This window comes from Sorex araneus, chromosome 6, assembly GCF_027595985.1.
Source record: "Sorex araneus isolate mSorAra2 chromosome 6, mSorAra2.pri, whole genome shotgun sequence".
Classification (NCBI taxonomy): Eukaryota; Metazoa; Chordata; class Mammalia; order Eulipotyphla; family Soricidae; genus Sorex; species Sorex araneus.
This window is the reverse complement of record NC_073307.1, coordinates 15,747,660-15,763,117: the sequence shown is the minus strand read 5'-3', so window position 1 is coordinate 15,763,117 and position 15,458 is coordinate 15,747,660. Positions and strand designations below refer to the sequence as shown.

The 15,458-nt window shown below is 43.8% G+C and overlaps 1 protein-coding gene across 1 annotated transcript in view; it reads right to left on the bottom strand.

Annotated features, from left to right (window-relative positions):
- PRELID2 (PRELI domain containing 2) overlaps positions 1-15,458 on the bottom strand; it is a 75,520-nt gene that overhangs the window by 27,606 nt on the left and 32,456 nt on the right. The window lies entirely within an intron of this gene.

The following is a 15,458-nucleotide window of genomic DNA, read 5'->3' as shown; positions in this document are numbered from 1 at the left end:
AAGGAAAGAAGGAAGGAAGGAAGGAAGGAAGGAAGGAAGGAAGGAAGGAAGGAAGGAAGGAAGGAAGGAAGGAAGGAAGGAAGGAAGGAAGGAAGGGGAGAGAGACGGAGGGACAGAGGGACGGAGGGAGGGACAAAGGGACGGAGGGACGGAGGAAAAGCTTTATGAGCTCCCATTTGACCTGCAATACTATTCCTGAGAATATACTCTGGGACCCAAAAACACACAGCAGAAACACCACCTGCACTCCTATGTTCATTGCAGCACTATTCACAATAGCCAGAATCTGGGAACAACCTGAGTATCCAAGAACAGATGATTGGATAAAGAAACTATGGTACATTAGACAATGGAATATTATGCAGCCATCAGAAAAAAAAACAGTCATGACATTTGCTTAAAAATGTATTGACATGGAGAGTATCATGCTGAGTGAAATGAGTTAGAAGGAGAAGGGACAGACATAAAATGACTGTACTCATTTGTGGGATATAAAAAGAAAACATGAGACTAATACCCAAGGACAGTAGAAACAAGGGCCAGAAGGACTGGTCCATGTTTGGAAGCTTGTCACAAGTACAGGAGGGCAGTTAAGATAGAGAAAATACCACTATGACAATGATTATTAGAAATGATCACTCTGGACTGGGCTGGAGCAATAGCACAGCGGTTGGGTGTTTGCCTTTCACGGGGCAGACCTGAGTTCGATTCCTCCGCCCCTCTTGGAGAGCCCAACAAGCTACTGAGAGTATGGAGCCCGCACGGCAGAGCCTGGCAAGCTACCCGTGCATATTGGATATGCCAAAAACAGTAACAATAAGTCTCTCAATGAGAGATGTTACTGGTGCCCGCTTGAACAAATCGATGAGCAACGGGATGACGGTGACATTTACACTCTGGACAAGAACTGAGTGTTGAAGTAGGTAAAGGGATTTACATGATAAAACTGTCAGTACCTGTCTTGCAAACCATAATGTCCAGAAGGAGACAGAGACAGTGAGAAGAAAAGTGCCTCCCACAGAAGCAAGCTGGGACAGGGGGTGGTGGGGGGTGGGAGTGAAACTGGGGACACCTGTGGTGGGAAATACACACAGGTGAAGGGACGGGTATTGGAACACCTACGAGTGACACCCAATCATGAACAACTGTATAACTATGGATCTCATGGTGAGTCAATTTAAAAAATGCTTTAAAATAAATAAAGTAAAATAAATGAAAAGAATGCTGTTTCAAATTCCTGAGAGTACATTTTTACAATTTTTATGTCTCCACCAAAGATATTAATGTTATGTGAAGTAACAAATGTGCTAACAAGCTTTATTGTGGCAATCATTACACAAGATGTAAATAAACCAAACTCCCTACACAAGGTCAGATATCACTTGGGGGAACAAAGTATCTGGGAGAACAAAAAAATATATGGGCAAATAATTCTAACTATAACAACTGCAGAATATAGGATTCTTACTCAAACCTAAGAAATAATTTCTTAATAAGAATGTGGTAGTCAGGAGTTCTATGTTCTGTCTCTGACATAACTGATTACAATATTCAAATATTATTTTAGTAGAATTCCCACATAACCAGCAACTCCACTCCCTGGCATCTATCTAAGCTAGTACCATGAAAAAATATGTGCACACCTATGATCACTGCAGTCGTACGACAGCTCAAATCTAGAAGCAACCCAAGTGTCTAATGATAGATGACATTGTGGATAAAGAAACTGTGGCATATCTATACACGATGGAAATACCACTCACCTAGGAGAAGAGATTAAATCCTGCATGTTGCTACACCCTGGATGGAGTTAGAAGGGATTATAATAAGTGAAATAAATCAGGAGGAGAAAGACAAGATCCAAATGAGCTCCCTCATATGTGGTGTATAAGCAATTGCAGGCAGGGGCAGCATCCAGTGGTAACAAACCTTTGGACTCTGACTCCGGGACTGAGGTCACCAACAGTACAGAGATAGGCATTGTGGGTAAGGAGAACTAAGGTGCCAGAGAGGCAGGGCCGAAGGACCTTCGGTTCTTTGGTGGTGATAGTGGTGGTACAGTGACTGTAGGCCAAAAAACAATAGCACTATTACCATGTGACCTCAAATACAATAGAAAAAATATAGACATTTTGTTTTCAAGCTATAGAATCATTGGGGTTTTTTTGGGGGGCGGGGGGATGCTCAGGGTTTACTCCTAGCTCTGTGCTCAAAGATCACTCCTGGCAGTGCTTAGGGGACCATATGTGATACAGGAGATTGAACTGGGGTCAGCCACATACAAGGCAAGCATCCTACCTGCTGGATCACTCCAGCCCAGCTCAAAGTTACAAACTGAGCTGAGACATTATCAATTATATCCCATTAGGCAAATTACTTAGATTCTCTTCTTTCTGGTGCTCAGCGGACCATGCAAAACATAATCGTTTTATGTTTAAATGTATAAGCTAGGAAGTGAAATTGCTGGGTCATACTGAAATCTACTTTAAATCTTTTGATAAAATTCCATACTATTTTCCACAAAGTTGAACCAGACAGTATTCCCACCAATAGTGAATGAGGCTTCCTTTTTACCACATCCCCATCACCACTGATTCATTCCCATCTTTTTGACATGTACCATTCGCACTAATGTAAGATTATACAAAGCTATTGTAACCAAAACAGTGTGGTACTGGAACAAAGATAGAGCCTCAGAACAATGGGATAGAATGGAAAGTCCCAAGATAAAAACCCTCAGATATAATCTGTGACAAAGGAGCTAGGTGCATGAAGTGGAGCAAAGAGAAAGTCTCTTCAACAAATGGGGCTGGAAAAACTGAATGGCCATATGCAAAAAGAAAATGAAATTTGATTCATATTTAATACCATAAACCAAATTTAGTTCAAAGTAGATTAAATAGTTTAAGATTGGACTAAAGTTCACAAACTACGTTGAGGAAAACATAGGCAGAACATTCTAGGATAAGAACTTAAGAGGTGTTTTCTATTGGATTCCATTAGCAAAGCTAACAAAAACAAAAATAAATGTAGTTCATCAAATTCAAAAGGTTTTTATGAAAAAAGAAACACTGATCAAAATTAAATGTACACACTACCAGATGGGAGAAAATATTTGCACATAATACATTAGATAGGGGAAAAAATCCAAGACTCACAAAGCAACAAAAAAAACCTAATAACCACATCTCATCACAAAAAGGATATATAGATGGTCAAACACTGTATCACTATATCACTGTCATCCCGTTGATCACCGATTTGCTTGAGTGGGCCAAGTAACATCTCCATTCATCCTAGCCCTGCGATTTTAGCAGCCTCTCTTTACTCATCCTTCCAAATGGTGCTGCATTAGAGGCTCTTCAGGGTCAGGGGAATGAGACCCATCATTGTTAATGTATTTGGCATATGAATATGCCACAGGGAGCTTGCCAGGCTCTCCCCCACATACACACCGTGGTCAATAGGTATGTGAAAAAGTTCTCAGCACCACTTATTATCACAGACATCAAAGGACAGCACAGTAGGAAATTCTAGGGACCCTCATTCCTCCCTAAGACAAGGACCTAACAATAAGATAAGGACCAAATTGCTTTTTTTGAAAACTCCAAAAACCAGTTATGTGGTTACAGAGTCCCAGCTACTTAAAAAAAAAAAAAATTTTAAAGCACATGATTAACAGAACATGTTGTTATTTATTTGCCGTAATCCCTATTCACCCAGCTCAAATGCAACAAAATTAAGGAAAAAAACTTTCAACTTCTAGCTTCTCCCTTGAGAGAAGAACAGACTGTACATGTAACAGAATGGAATTTATTTACATCGAACATTTTGGCTTTACAGGGAGTGTAGGAAGGACTGCCCAAGAGACTGGATTCTGAACAGTCTAACACAGAATGCTGTGGAAAGCAGCCTATAAACTGGATACCCTGAGACTGCTATTAGCAGAGTCAAATGTGTTGACATGTTACAGCACAGAGCATAACATACTGCCATGTAAGGCAAGGAATTATAGGCCTTGAGAACAGTGTCAGATCTCTAACTGATAAATTAATTATATTCATGAGTCCAGAGAAGATACAGCTCCAGAAAGGGTTTGAAAGATCCCAAAAATCTCCAGTCGGGCTATGTGATAAACATCTTCCTCTGCATGAAGCAAGTCTACAAAGACTAGGAGAGTTGGGTGTTTTTCCAAAGGCCTAGATCTTAACAAAAGACCACAAAGTATACTACAGAACAGGAATACATAACTCCAGGAAATGAACAAAATAATAGTAAACATATATTTAAAGAATTATTTTAAAAGGAGATCTATAATTATCTGGCAAAGAATATCTTAATAGCCATATAAAAGATCCTCAGTAAGCTAAGAAAACACAGATGGACAACTTCACAGAATCAGTAAAATGATAATGATTCATGAGCAAAATCAGAATATCAGCAGAAAGATAGAAACTAGCACAAAAACATCCCAAAAAAGGAATTCAACAAAAGACATGAACAAGCAGAAGAATGATGAGAGCTTGGAGTCATTTGAAATTACTGAGTACAGCAGCAAAAATAAAAAGAAGGTGAAGAGAACCTAAGGAACATGGGAGAAGTCATCATGTGGCTCAGAGCAAACTTTCTGGAAATACCAGAAAGAAAGGAGAGAAAAGACAAGAAATAATGAATGAAAATTTAGGAATACCAGCAAGAAAAACCCAGGTTTGTGGGACCTGTGGCTGAAATCTCCAGGCTCCCATGAAGTTGAAAATGGGTGACCTTCCCCCATCGCCTTATGCTTCCGGGAGCCTGGCAGTCTCAGCCCAGGAACTGCCTCTGGTGCCATATAAGCTCGTTAACAGCCACGATCCAGAGACACACAAATAAATCTCTCAGAAGAAAGCAACACAGAATGATACGCCTCAAAGATGCAGGTGGACCCCAAAGTCACCATCAGACAAAAAAAATTAAATTAACCTCAGCTGTATAACCATATTTAAAAATTTTAAATTCCTGGTGCATGCTGCCACATTCACAGCCATGCTGCATTTTACATGTTGATAATCTCCTATATAAAAGATTATCTGCTCCAGGGTGAGACATAACAATCTCCACAGACTTTTCTCAAAGGAAACTTTCTGAGATCATTTTTAGCAGATTACTCATAACAAGCAATACAAAATAAATTATTTAGGTCCTGCTTAGGGGGCAAGGTTTGGGGGTCAAAGTGGAAACATTTGAAATATGGTGGTGGGTAGGTAGGTATAATGGTGGTGGGATTGGTGTTGGAATATTAAATGTAACAAACTATTGTGAACAACTTTTTTTTATTATTTTTTTTAAATTTAAATTTTATTGAATCACCATGTGGAGGGTTACAAAGTTCTCAGGATTATGTCAGTTTTACAGTACTCAAACACCCTTCCCTTCACCCGTGCCCATATTCCATCACCAACCACCCCATTATACCTCCCGCCCCCTCCCGCCCCCCCAGTCCCCGCCCTTGTAAGTGATAAGTTTCACTTCGTTTACGCTTTATCTTGGTTACAGTCCATGTTTCAACACATAATTCACTATTGTTGCTAGGGTTTCCCCCAAAAAAAGAGAAGACAGTCCCACTGTCCAGGAAGCATTTGATGGCTCTCCATTGCTGAGAATGTAGAGATATTAAGTCCCGCTGTTTGTTACATAACTTTTCTATTTTTTTCCCCCCTCGTCCCGCGCCACCGAGATCACGCCTGTTTAGTAATCACCACGCTGCCTGACAAAGGGAAAACAAACCAAAAGAGATGGTTATTTCTCGTCATCAGCCAGCGTGGGGCTCTGGCTTAGTTGATAGTCTGGTAGAATGTCTGCAAGCAGTTTCTGGAACCAAAAGTAATACGCTGGTATCGGCCCCGGCTCAAGATTCCACCAGCGTCCCGCTGTTCCAAGTACATAATAATTTATTCCCTTGTATCCGATTCCCACGCCACCAGGTCCATGTCAGCTTAATGGACATCATACTATGGTTAACGCCACGCCGCGTTTCTTCCCGAGAAAGAAGGATATTTCTTCTCAGCCAGCGTGGGGATATGGCTTAGTTCAGTCTATAGAGATGGCTACCACTTTGGTGGCCTTCAATATTTCAGCAAAAGACTTACTATTCTTGTTAGGATTTCCCACCAAAGTCCGACCCGTTAAAAGGGAACCATTTCATATTGGTGATGATTAAATGACAATAGGTTGCGCGGCCATGGCAGCAGCCTCGTGGCTTTGAATTTCTGTATAAAGTCCAGGGAAAGTACAGCCAGAAATTACACATCGCTACAAATTTAACCCTATTATGGTCCCCCCAAAGTCCAACCCATTACAAAGGAACCATTTCATATTGCTGATGATTAGATGACATTAGGCTGCCGCGGCCGCACGGTTTTGGGTTTCTATATAAAGTCCAGGGAAAATTCTGCCTAAAATTCTATCGCTACAATCTTTTACCCTTTAACAAAAAACTTAGTACTATTGTTTGGAGTTTCCCCCCACGGTAAGCCCTGCCAAAAAGGAACATTTACACGTTGCTGACAATCAAGAGATATTAGGTCGCGGTTTTGGATTTCTATATGAAGTCCAAGGAAAATTCTTTTGGAAATTGCATCACTCGTTGGCAGCGCCTGGGCCAGAAGCTCCCAGCACACAATTTGGAGGCATTTTGGGGGCGCCGCTCGTGTCCAAAGTGGTTCAGTTGCCTCCGGGGTCGATCTCGCGCGGGGCCGCAAAGGTATTGTGAACAACTTTTAAAAATAAAATGAAATAAAAAAAAACAATACCAGCTAAACTCCGTAGAGAACCACATGAAGATTTTATTATAACCAAACCATCAAGTCATAGACAACAAAGGAATTCAGAAAGCAGGGGAGAAACAGTGATTTATCCTAATTCCTGAGTGCAGAGCCAGGAGTAACCCCTTAGCACTGCTGGGTGTGACCACCCCACCCCAACCCAAAGAAATAGCCACAAAAAAAAGTGATTTATCACATACACAGGAGCTCCCGTGTAAATCTCAGTAACTTTTTGAGAAAAACCCAATAGGGCAGAAGTTGGAATAAAATATTCAAAGTACTTAAGGAAAAAATCCTGCAAACCAACAATACTATGCTTAGTGAAACTGCCCTTCAAAAATGAAGGCCAAGTTTAGAATTTGGGGGGTGAGAGAGAGTAGCTGGGTTAAGGCGATTGCCATGCACAGAACCAAACTTTCTAATCTCTGGCATCACAGATGGTCCCGAGCTCTGCCGGGAGTGAACCCTGAGCACAAAGCCAAGAGTGGGCCCTGGGGCTGGAGCAGTAGCACAGTGGGTAGGGCGTTTGCCTGGCACACGGCCGACCCAGGCTCAATCCTCAGCATCCCATATGGTCTCCCGAGCACTGCCAGGAGTAATTCCTGAGTGCAGAGCTAGGAGTAACCTCTCATCACCGGGTGTGACCCAAAAAAGCCAATAAATAAATAACTCAATACATAAAGTTTCTTCTAAAAAAAAGTGAACCCTGAAAACTACTGGGTGCAGCTCAAAAACAAAGAACTTGCCAGATAAACAAAACATGAGGACTTCATCACCGCAATAGATTTGAGTTCTACTGAACTTGAGCTCACACGGCATTTTGTTCAACAGCCACTAGCACAGTGGCTTCCGTATGCTAAGTCCTTCACTGAGTGCTAGCTTCCCACAGGTAAGGAGACATTCTCTGCCTGCCCAGATCTCGTGTAGAATAGGAAAAGATTGATAGGCAAGTGGTGAGTATCATGTCAGCAAAGCTGACATTTTATCAGGAGGAAACCACAAAGACCCAGGCAGAAGGCATGAAAGTAGCACAGGAGCATACAGTATGCAGAGAAGAGAGGAGATGAAGATAGGAGAAACATTTCCCTGACTTTCTTATAACTTTATGGAAAAGAGATGCTAACTACCACCCGTTTCATGTGCTTTTATAGGTCTCTATCTGTATTTACAAGCACATTCACTGATTCACTGACGCTAGGAAAGATATTGGGAGAAAAGTATGGATCCCAAGAGCTGTTAATTTGATATTTAAAAAATTGTGTTAATTTCAGTTAGATCTCCTAATAGCAGTAATCTATTTAGATCATGTACACAGTAAACAGGATGCCTTCAAAATGAGAGAGAGAGAGAGAGAGAGAGAGAGAGAGAGAGAGAAAGAGACTGAGTCTTATCCTATACAAGCCAACATAAATACTAGGCAAACCGTATAGGCAAAGCAGCTTCCACCTCTCAGGTTTAAGCCTATTTAAAATGCTTTGCTCACGTAAAGCTATATCCTAGTGACACTAATCTTGCCTGTCTTTATTCCATATTATTCAGAATAGAATTTACGGTGACATTAATATTTACAAGTGAAAGTGGAGCAGTCTTATACTCTTGGGAGAGATACACTTTTCGGTCCTCAAGGCAAGTTTAGGTGAGGGATTAATAAAAATCTCACTTACATCATATTCTAACCAATATTTCTTTCCACTGCTTTTGAGAGAAGTAAGTGCTCAGAAAAGCACTTCCCAGGTTTCTCCCCACATATCAGAGAGTAACGAGGCACTAAGGGGAAACCGTGCCCTTGCCATGGAGAAGATGAGAATTTATCCTCTTCTACTTGAAGACTGCCAGAGAAGGAAACAGTGCCTTCCCTCAACATGGCACTGACAAGCACATCAGATATTTTCTTCTGAGTGCTTGTAGCTAAACCCCCTGCGCTAGATAAGCCTCCATCTAAGTTCCTAAGTTGCAGGTTGCAGAACAATATACAGTTAATGTCAGCTCCTAAAAGAAACGGAAGCGGGCTGGAGAGGTAGTACAGAGGGCAAGGCACTTGCCTAGATGGTGCCCCCAGATGGCCAGGAGTGATCCAGGCAGGAGCACAGAGTCAGGAGTAATCTCTGAGCACAGCAGGTGTGGCCCAAAATAGCAAAAAAAGAAAAATGGATGCCTGGACAAATGGATACAGCTGGAAAATGACAGAATCTCTGGGCATGAGAATAATAGATGTCCATTTTATACTTTGTTCTTATATATTTTCTCTAATAACTTATAGCATTTATTATATAATTAATAATTAAAATATAAAGAATAATTTAAAATGTAGTAATTTAATATTAATATTACTGATCAATCATCAAAGTATTAATAATATCCTGACCATTTTCAGATTAACAGTTATTCTTTAAAATGTTCTACGCCACCAAAAACCATTTTCATCAAGATACATGCTAACTTCTCACTTACCCTTTTCTTAAAAACTCTCCTTAAATGCCCTCGTGCCTTTCCTTTTTCCATAGTACTATATACTCTCAGTTCTTTGAACCTTTTGCCCTGAACTTGCTCCAACTCTCAAACTTAAAATGTTTCTTATTTTCCTCAAGAGACGTAAATCGGGAGTCACAGAGATAGTACAGCAGGCAGCGAGCTTGCCTTGCAAGTAGCAACCTAGGTTCAATATTTCGCATCCCGTATGGTCCCCTGAACACCACCAGAATCAGGAGTAAGCCAAATGTGGTCCAAAAACTACAAAGACAGAGACAGAGACAGAGAGACAGCGAGAGACAGAGGCAGAGAGAGATATGAAGATGACTCGAGCTTCTAAAGCCTGTCTTGTATCTCTGTTTAGCCCAGAGGAAAGACTGCATCACATACTACCATATGCCCGGGTCACACTGAGCCCGCCAATGCTGTACGGCTCAGGGGTGAACTATGGCTCGGATATGAACTATGGTCAAACATTCTTCTTTTACACACGAGGATACGGCAGTTAAATAATGTGGCTACGGTCACGGAGTTTGGTGTATACAATTTCATTATCTACCACCTCAAAACTGTGGCCCTTCTCTCACGACTAATGGTACAACCATCTTCCATGCCTATGGATTAGAAATCTCACAAACACTTTATGTGATTCTCTTTCTAATCAACCCAACTTCCATCATTTACAAGACTGTGGGATTTTTAGTTATTATTCTAACATCCCTCAAAAGTCAGTCATTCTCCCCCTTGCGACTGTCACTGCCTGAGCATAGCACAGCACGTTGTGAAAGCGTGTCTCAGTGTCACTCCCAACAGCCTCTCAATGGGGTCCTTGTCTCCAGCAGAGGCTCCCTAGAACCAACAGTACCCAAAGCCCCCATCCCAACCATACACCTCTCTTAGCACTGACTGTTTACTGTTTGCTAAGTGCTAAGGCATGGCAGAGCCTGGCAAGCTCCCCGTGGCATAGTCAATATGCCAAAAACAGTAACAATAACGGGCCTCATTTCCCTGACCCTGAACACGACAGGGAGAAATGGAGACATTACTGGTGCAAATCGATGAGCAACAGGACGATCAGTGATACAGTGAAGGCAAGGGCATAAAGGCCGTGTGCCAGATGAGACTCCTCCATACTGTGGCATGTAGTTGTTGCATGTCCAGCTCTATTGTTTGAAAATGCTATTAAGAATTCGACACTTCTACAGATGGACAATTAATATGGATCTATTTTGGAGCTTTTACCAACAGTGCTACAATGAAAATACTTATATTTATCATGAACCTAGAAAAAAGTACACACGTGTCTCTATGACGTATCTAGCAATCAAATATCTGAACCATAAGTCATGCGTAGTCCCAACTTTAGTATCACAGTATCACTATCATCCCATTGTTCATCAATTTGCTCGAGCAGGCCCAGTAATGTCTCCATTTGTCCTAGCCCTGAGATTTTAGCAGCCTCTCTTTACTCATCCTTCCCAATGGTGCCGCATTAGAGGCTCTTCAAGGTCAGGGAAATGAGACCCATCATTGTTACTGGTTTTGGCATATGTATAAGCCATGGGGAGCTTGCCAGGCTCTCCCGTGCGGGCGGCCCCTTACAACAGAGTTGTGTTAACAATTATGCAAAAAGATTAGACAGAAAGGAACTAAATACTGAGTGTCAACATGCAATGGAGTTTCTGTATATACATCTTCCAAATATCCTTGGAAGCGTACACCAGCAGATAGAGAAAAAATAAAATGTTTCTGGTGGAGTGGGTCACAACCAGCTGTACTCTGGGTTACTCTATCCTGGCGGGGGGGAGGGGGGAGGACAACCACGCAGTGCCAGTGATTGAACTGTGGTTGCCATATGCAAGACCATAACCACTGTAGTAGATAGTGCCAAATGTTTTCTATATAGTTGTATGTGTAGTATTAATTTACTGCAGTAACACACACATAGAAGGATTTCATAAAATGCATTATAAGCTAACGGGTGGAAAGGAGGGAGAGTGCAGGGAAGGAAGAGGGCGGGGAAGATGCAAAAGAAGCGTTTACTGCCTCTCCCTGCTTGTTAGGAACCAGGGCCACCTGTCTTAGGGGTTCCACATGCTCAAGTCAGTAGGGGGCAGCCTCCACCCGGTGGAGAGAGGAGTTCCCACGGTTTCCTGAAAGTCACTCAGTGCCTACATCTGCATCACTTCAACGGCTCTGTCCAGGGGTGACATAAATCAACACAGACCCAAGGGGATCACAGTGGAGAAAATGTAGCTCAAATCTAGAAACACCTTGTGGATGTAAACGGCAGTTTACAAAATCAGTCTCCTATCTTGGGGTCACTGAAAAATGCATGTCCTTTGGGAGTTAAGTTGAGAGGAAATACAGATAGGAACTAATCCCCAGGGCACACAGCCACAGATTCTGAATCCAAAAAGGCAGTTTCCAGGAAAGCACAAGCTTAATGAGATCCTGTCCCTGAATTATTGACTAGTTAGGTATGGCAAGTTTTGCCTAATTGTTTTCATGATAGAAATTTAATTAAAGTGTGTTGGACAAAGAGAGAGAGAAAAGGATTTCATAGATATTCTTCTTGTGGTGACATTTCCATTCTAATCACCGTTTTCAGAATTCTCCTGTGATGGCACAGAGGTGAAGCCCAAAGGCCAGGTCAGGTCTGCAGAGCCCACTGTCTGTCCACTCCTATTTAACTGCCCCCTCTTTATATGTCACACAACACATGAGAGTTCTCAGTAAGTGCAAAGCAGTTCTTAGTCTTCACACACACGAGAGATTATGTGTGTGTATATATATATATATATATTAAGTGTGTATATATGTATATTATGTGTATACATAATATATAATGTTTGTGTGTATACATATGTATATAATGTATGTGTGTATACATATATATTATGCATACACACACACACACACAACCAGAGAGAAAGACAGATGCAGACACAGATGCACTGAGGATGTACTTCCTGGAGTCAGACTCCGCTCTACATGCAACAGGTACCCTCCTGTCTGAGGCAAGTCCCCAAAGGTCTGTGAAAACTGTCTCCTCCGTAAACTGGCATTAGTAATTACTAGCCCATGTGCAGGGGTGAACAAGTAATACATGGAAAGGGCTCCAGGTACCGAGGGTAAGCACTGAATCCTTCGGCCAATATGAACACTCCAGCCATAACACTTTCTCCACCACACCGTTTCCATCTGCAGGAAGAGAAGCAAGTGTCCGAGAAGGTGGACGCCCAGCGTGCAAGTCCCACTGCACTCAACTCCGAAATCTTTGCACTTCATTGACTTCAAAGTGTCCCACTGTCACTCACTGTCACTGTCATCCTTGCTCATTGATTTGAGCGGGCACCAGTAACGTCTCTCATTGAGAGACTTATTGTTACTGTTTTTGGCATATCCAATACGCGCGGGCTCGATACTCTCGGCAGCTTGCCGGGCTCTCCGAGAGGTGTCGCACAGTCATCATAAATGGCTTAGCAGTGAGCCCCGCCCGCCCCATCCTAGCATTGGCGAGGCTCCAGCCTTCTCATCTCCCCCAGCCTGCCGCCACATCACAGGGTCACACGTGGCCCTGCAATGGTGTGACCCACACCCCTGGCAGGCTCTCTAACCCCCTGTCCTCAGGCACTACTCTCTTCTCCCTTGAACCCAAATCATTAACAATAAGCCGCAGAGGGAAAGCCCAGAACAGCAGGAAATAATCAGAGGCTGAGATTCTCAGTGTCCGGGCAGCCGGTGTGGGTGTAATAGGGCAGAGTAGCTCCCTAGCTAAAATAATACTGAAGAATGGCTCATCAATAATATTAATCAATAATATAAATGATTAATACTTGATGACAACCTTCTGCAGTACACTGGATTGAATCCCTGAGAGGCAGTTATCTCCTACACAACAAGCCTCGGAAGTCAGGATTTAAGCCCATCTCACACATTTCAAAAAGCAGATTCACTAAGGTGGACTGGCGAAGGGCACACAAAATTAAAGTGGCAGGGCCCATGACATTAACTTCAGTTCCCATGTCCTTTCCCTCAGAAAAATGCCTACTGGGTGCAACTGGCCGGCATCTTAAGTGATGGGCACTATCACTATCACTATCATCCCAATGATTGTCGATTTTCTCGAGTGGGCCCAGTGACGTCTCCATTCTTCCTAACCCTAAGATTTTAGCAGCCTCTCTACTCATCCTTCCCAAGGGTGCCACATTAGAGGCTCTTTCAGGGTCAGGAGAATGAGACCCATCATTGTTACTGGTTTGGGCATATAAATACACCACGGGGAGCTTGCCAGGCTACCCCATTTGGGCAGGAAACTCTCGGTAGCTTGTTGGATTCTCCAAAAGGGAGAACTAGGCAATAAGAGGTCTTCTAGTAACTTGGTTTTATAGTCTCTGGATGCTGGCCGTTGATGGGATTACACGGGCATTGGGGACAGTCTGTGGGTGTGACCACCTAGCTACTGAATGGGGATCTGGGAGGAAGAAGCCCAGTCCCGATCCGAGCAGGCTTGGAGATCTCAGCCCCGGGTCCCACACACCTGGGTTCCACTGCCGGTTCCTTCATGCGTGAGGCTCATCCAAGCATGTGGAGAGTGGCCTTGAGCATGGCTGTGGCTGGGTTCCAGAGGTAGGTCTTTGGCTGCCAGGGCTCTGCGAGGGGTGGGGAGGGAGACTCAACCCACCCCCTCTGAGGAGCCCGGTGAAGATAGCCAGGCGAGGGGGCAAGAGACTCTGCAAGTGATGGGCAAAGTCTCACAATGTAGAGACAATGTAGCCTAGTTTGGAACTAATGCTGGGCTATGAGACCCTTTGGTGCACAGAGGCCGTTCAGTGCTGGCACCAGGGACGAGGGCCCTGTGTTGTCACCAGGATTGAACTATCTGAAGAGTGACATCGAGCTGGATACTCTGCTCGTTGCTTGAAGTTCTTCACCATTTTAAAGTAAAGCATTCCGAGGGCTGGAGGAGAAGGAGGGGTGAAGGTGCTTGCTTTGCCTGCTGCCGACCCAGTCTGGTCCCCAGCACCGCCAGGCGCGACCCCTGAGCACTGTGCAGGAGTAAGCCCCGAGCAGCAGCATCGGTGTGTCCCCCAAACAAAGGATTCTGTGTTTTCATTTTGCAGGAACAGGGCAGACGACGGGCTGCCCTTCATCCATCCCATTTTAAATGGAGGCGGGTGTGACGCTGCCAAGTGCCGCGCCCTGCAGAGCTCTCTGAGGTGCTTGGGGACGCCTGCTTCTCTTTGGGCGCCATCAGGCCTGAGGGTGCCGCCAGCCCACCCCTCCAGCCCTCACCGTGTCCCCTCACTTCACCACAGCAGCCGCCAAATGAGAGGGAAACCTTTTTGGTACAAAGCCACAGAGATAAAGTGTGTAATCGAGAATGCGAGGCAGGCTTAGCACCCATCCGACCTGCTGGAATCTCCCTTCTTCCAGTCCTTATTTCCCTGAGAATTTCTCCCTTGCGTCCATTCGGGCCCTCCTCAGAACGCTGCCCCGCTCATCGGGAAGGCACATCTGCGGCAAAGTGTGTATTGTTTGCAGACAGCCAGACGATCAGCCGGTCATGCTTAATAAGATTAACAGGAACTGCAAGCCCTGGAATTCCTGAGGTGTCACTCATGTCTGCCTGCAACTAGGACCCCAGGACACGGACTCCTTAATCAAATCTCACCGTTCAACAGATTCACCTGGAGAACTCAGAAACTGTTTCCAACCCGGAGTCAGCTGGGACTGCAAAACCAGAATCACAATAAATCACACAGTTAACCTTGGCCCTGAACCGTGGCCACGTCTCAAAACCCAAGAGAACCAATCATCAGGGAAATGCAGATGAAAAACACATCTGCCCACTCCCCACCCCATCCCCAACACCGCCTGCTGCCCCCCAGGCCTGCTAAAGGGCTGTCCTAAAGACAAGAAACCTTCGATGGCAAGCATGTTGACAAAAAGGAAGTTTTACTGTTGGCGGGAAGCCAAATTGGTAGACAGCCACCAAATTAAAAACCGTAAGAGTTCCTACAATTCTTAAAAATAGCATTATCAAACAATCTATGTTCCACTCTGGATATATATATATCCAGGACTGGAGTGACAGCACAGTGGGTAGGGCACTTGCCTTGCATGCGGCCAACCCGGGTTCAATTCCTCCGTCCCTCTCGGAGAGCCTAGCAAGCTACCCCA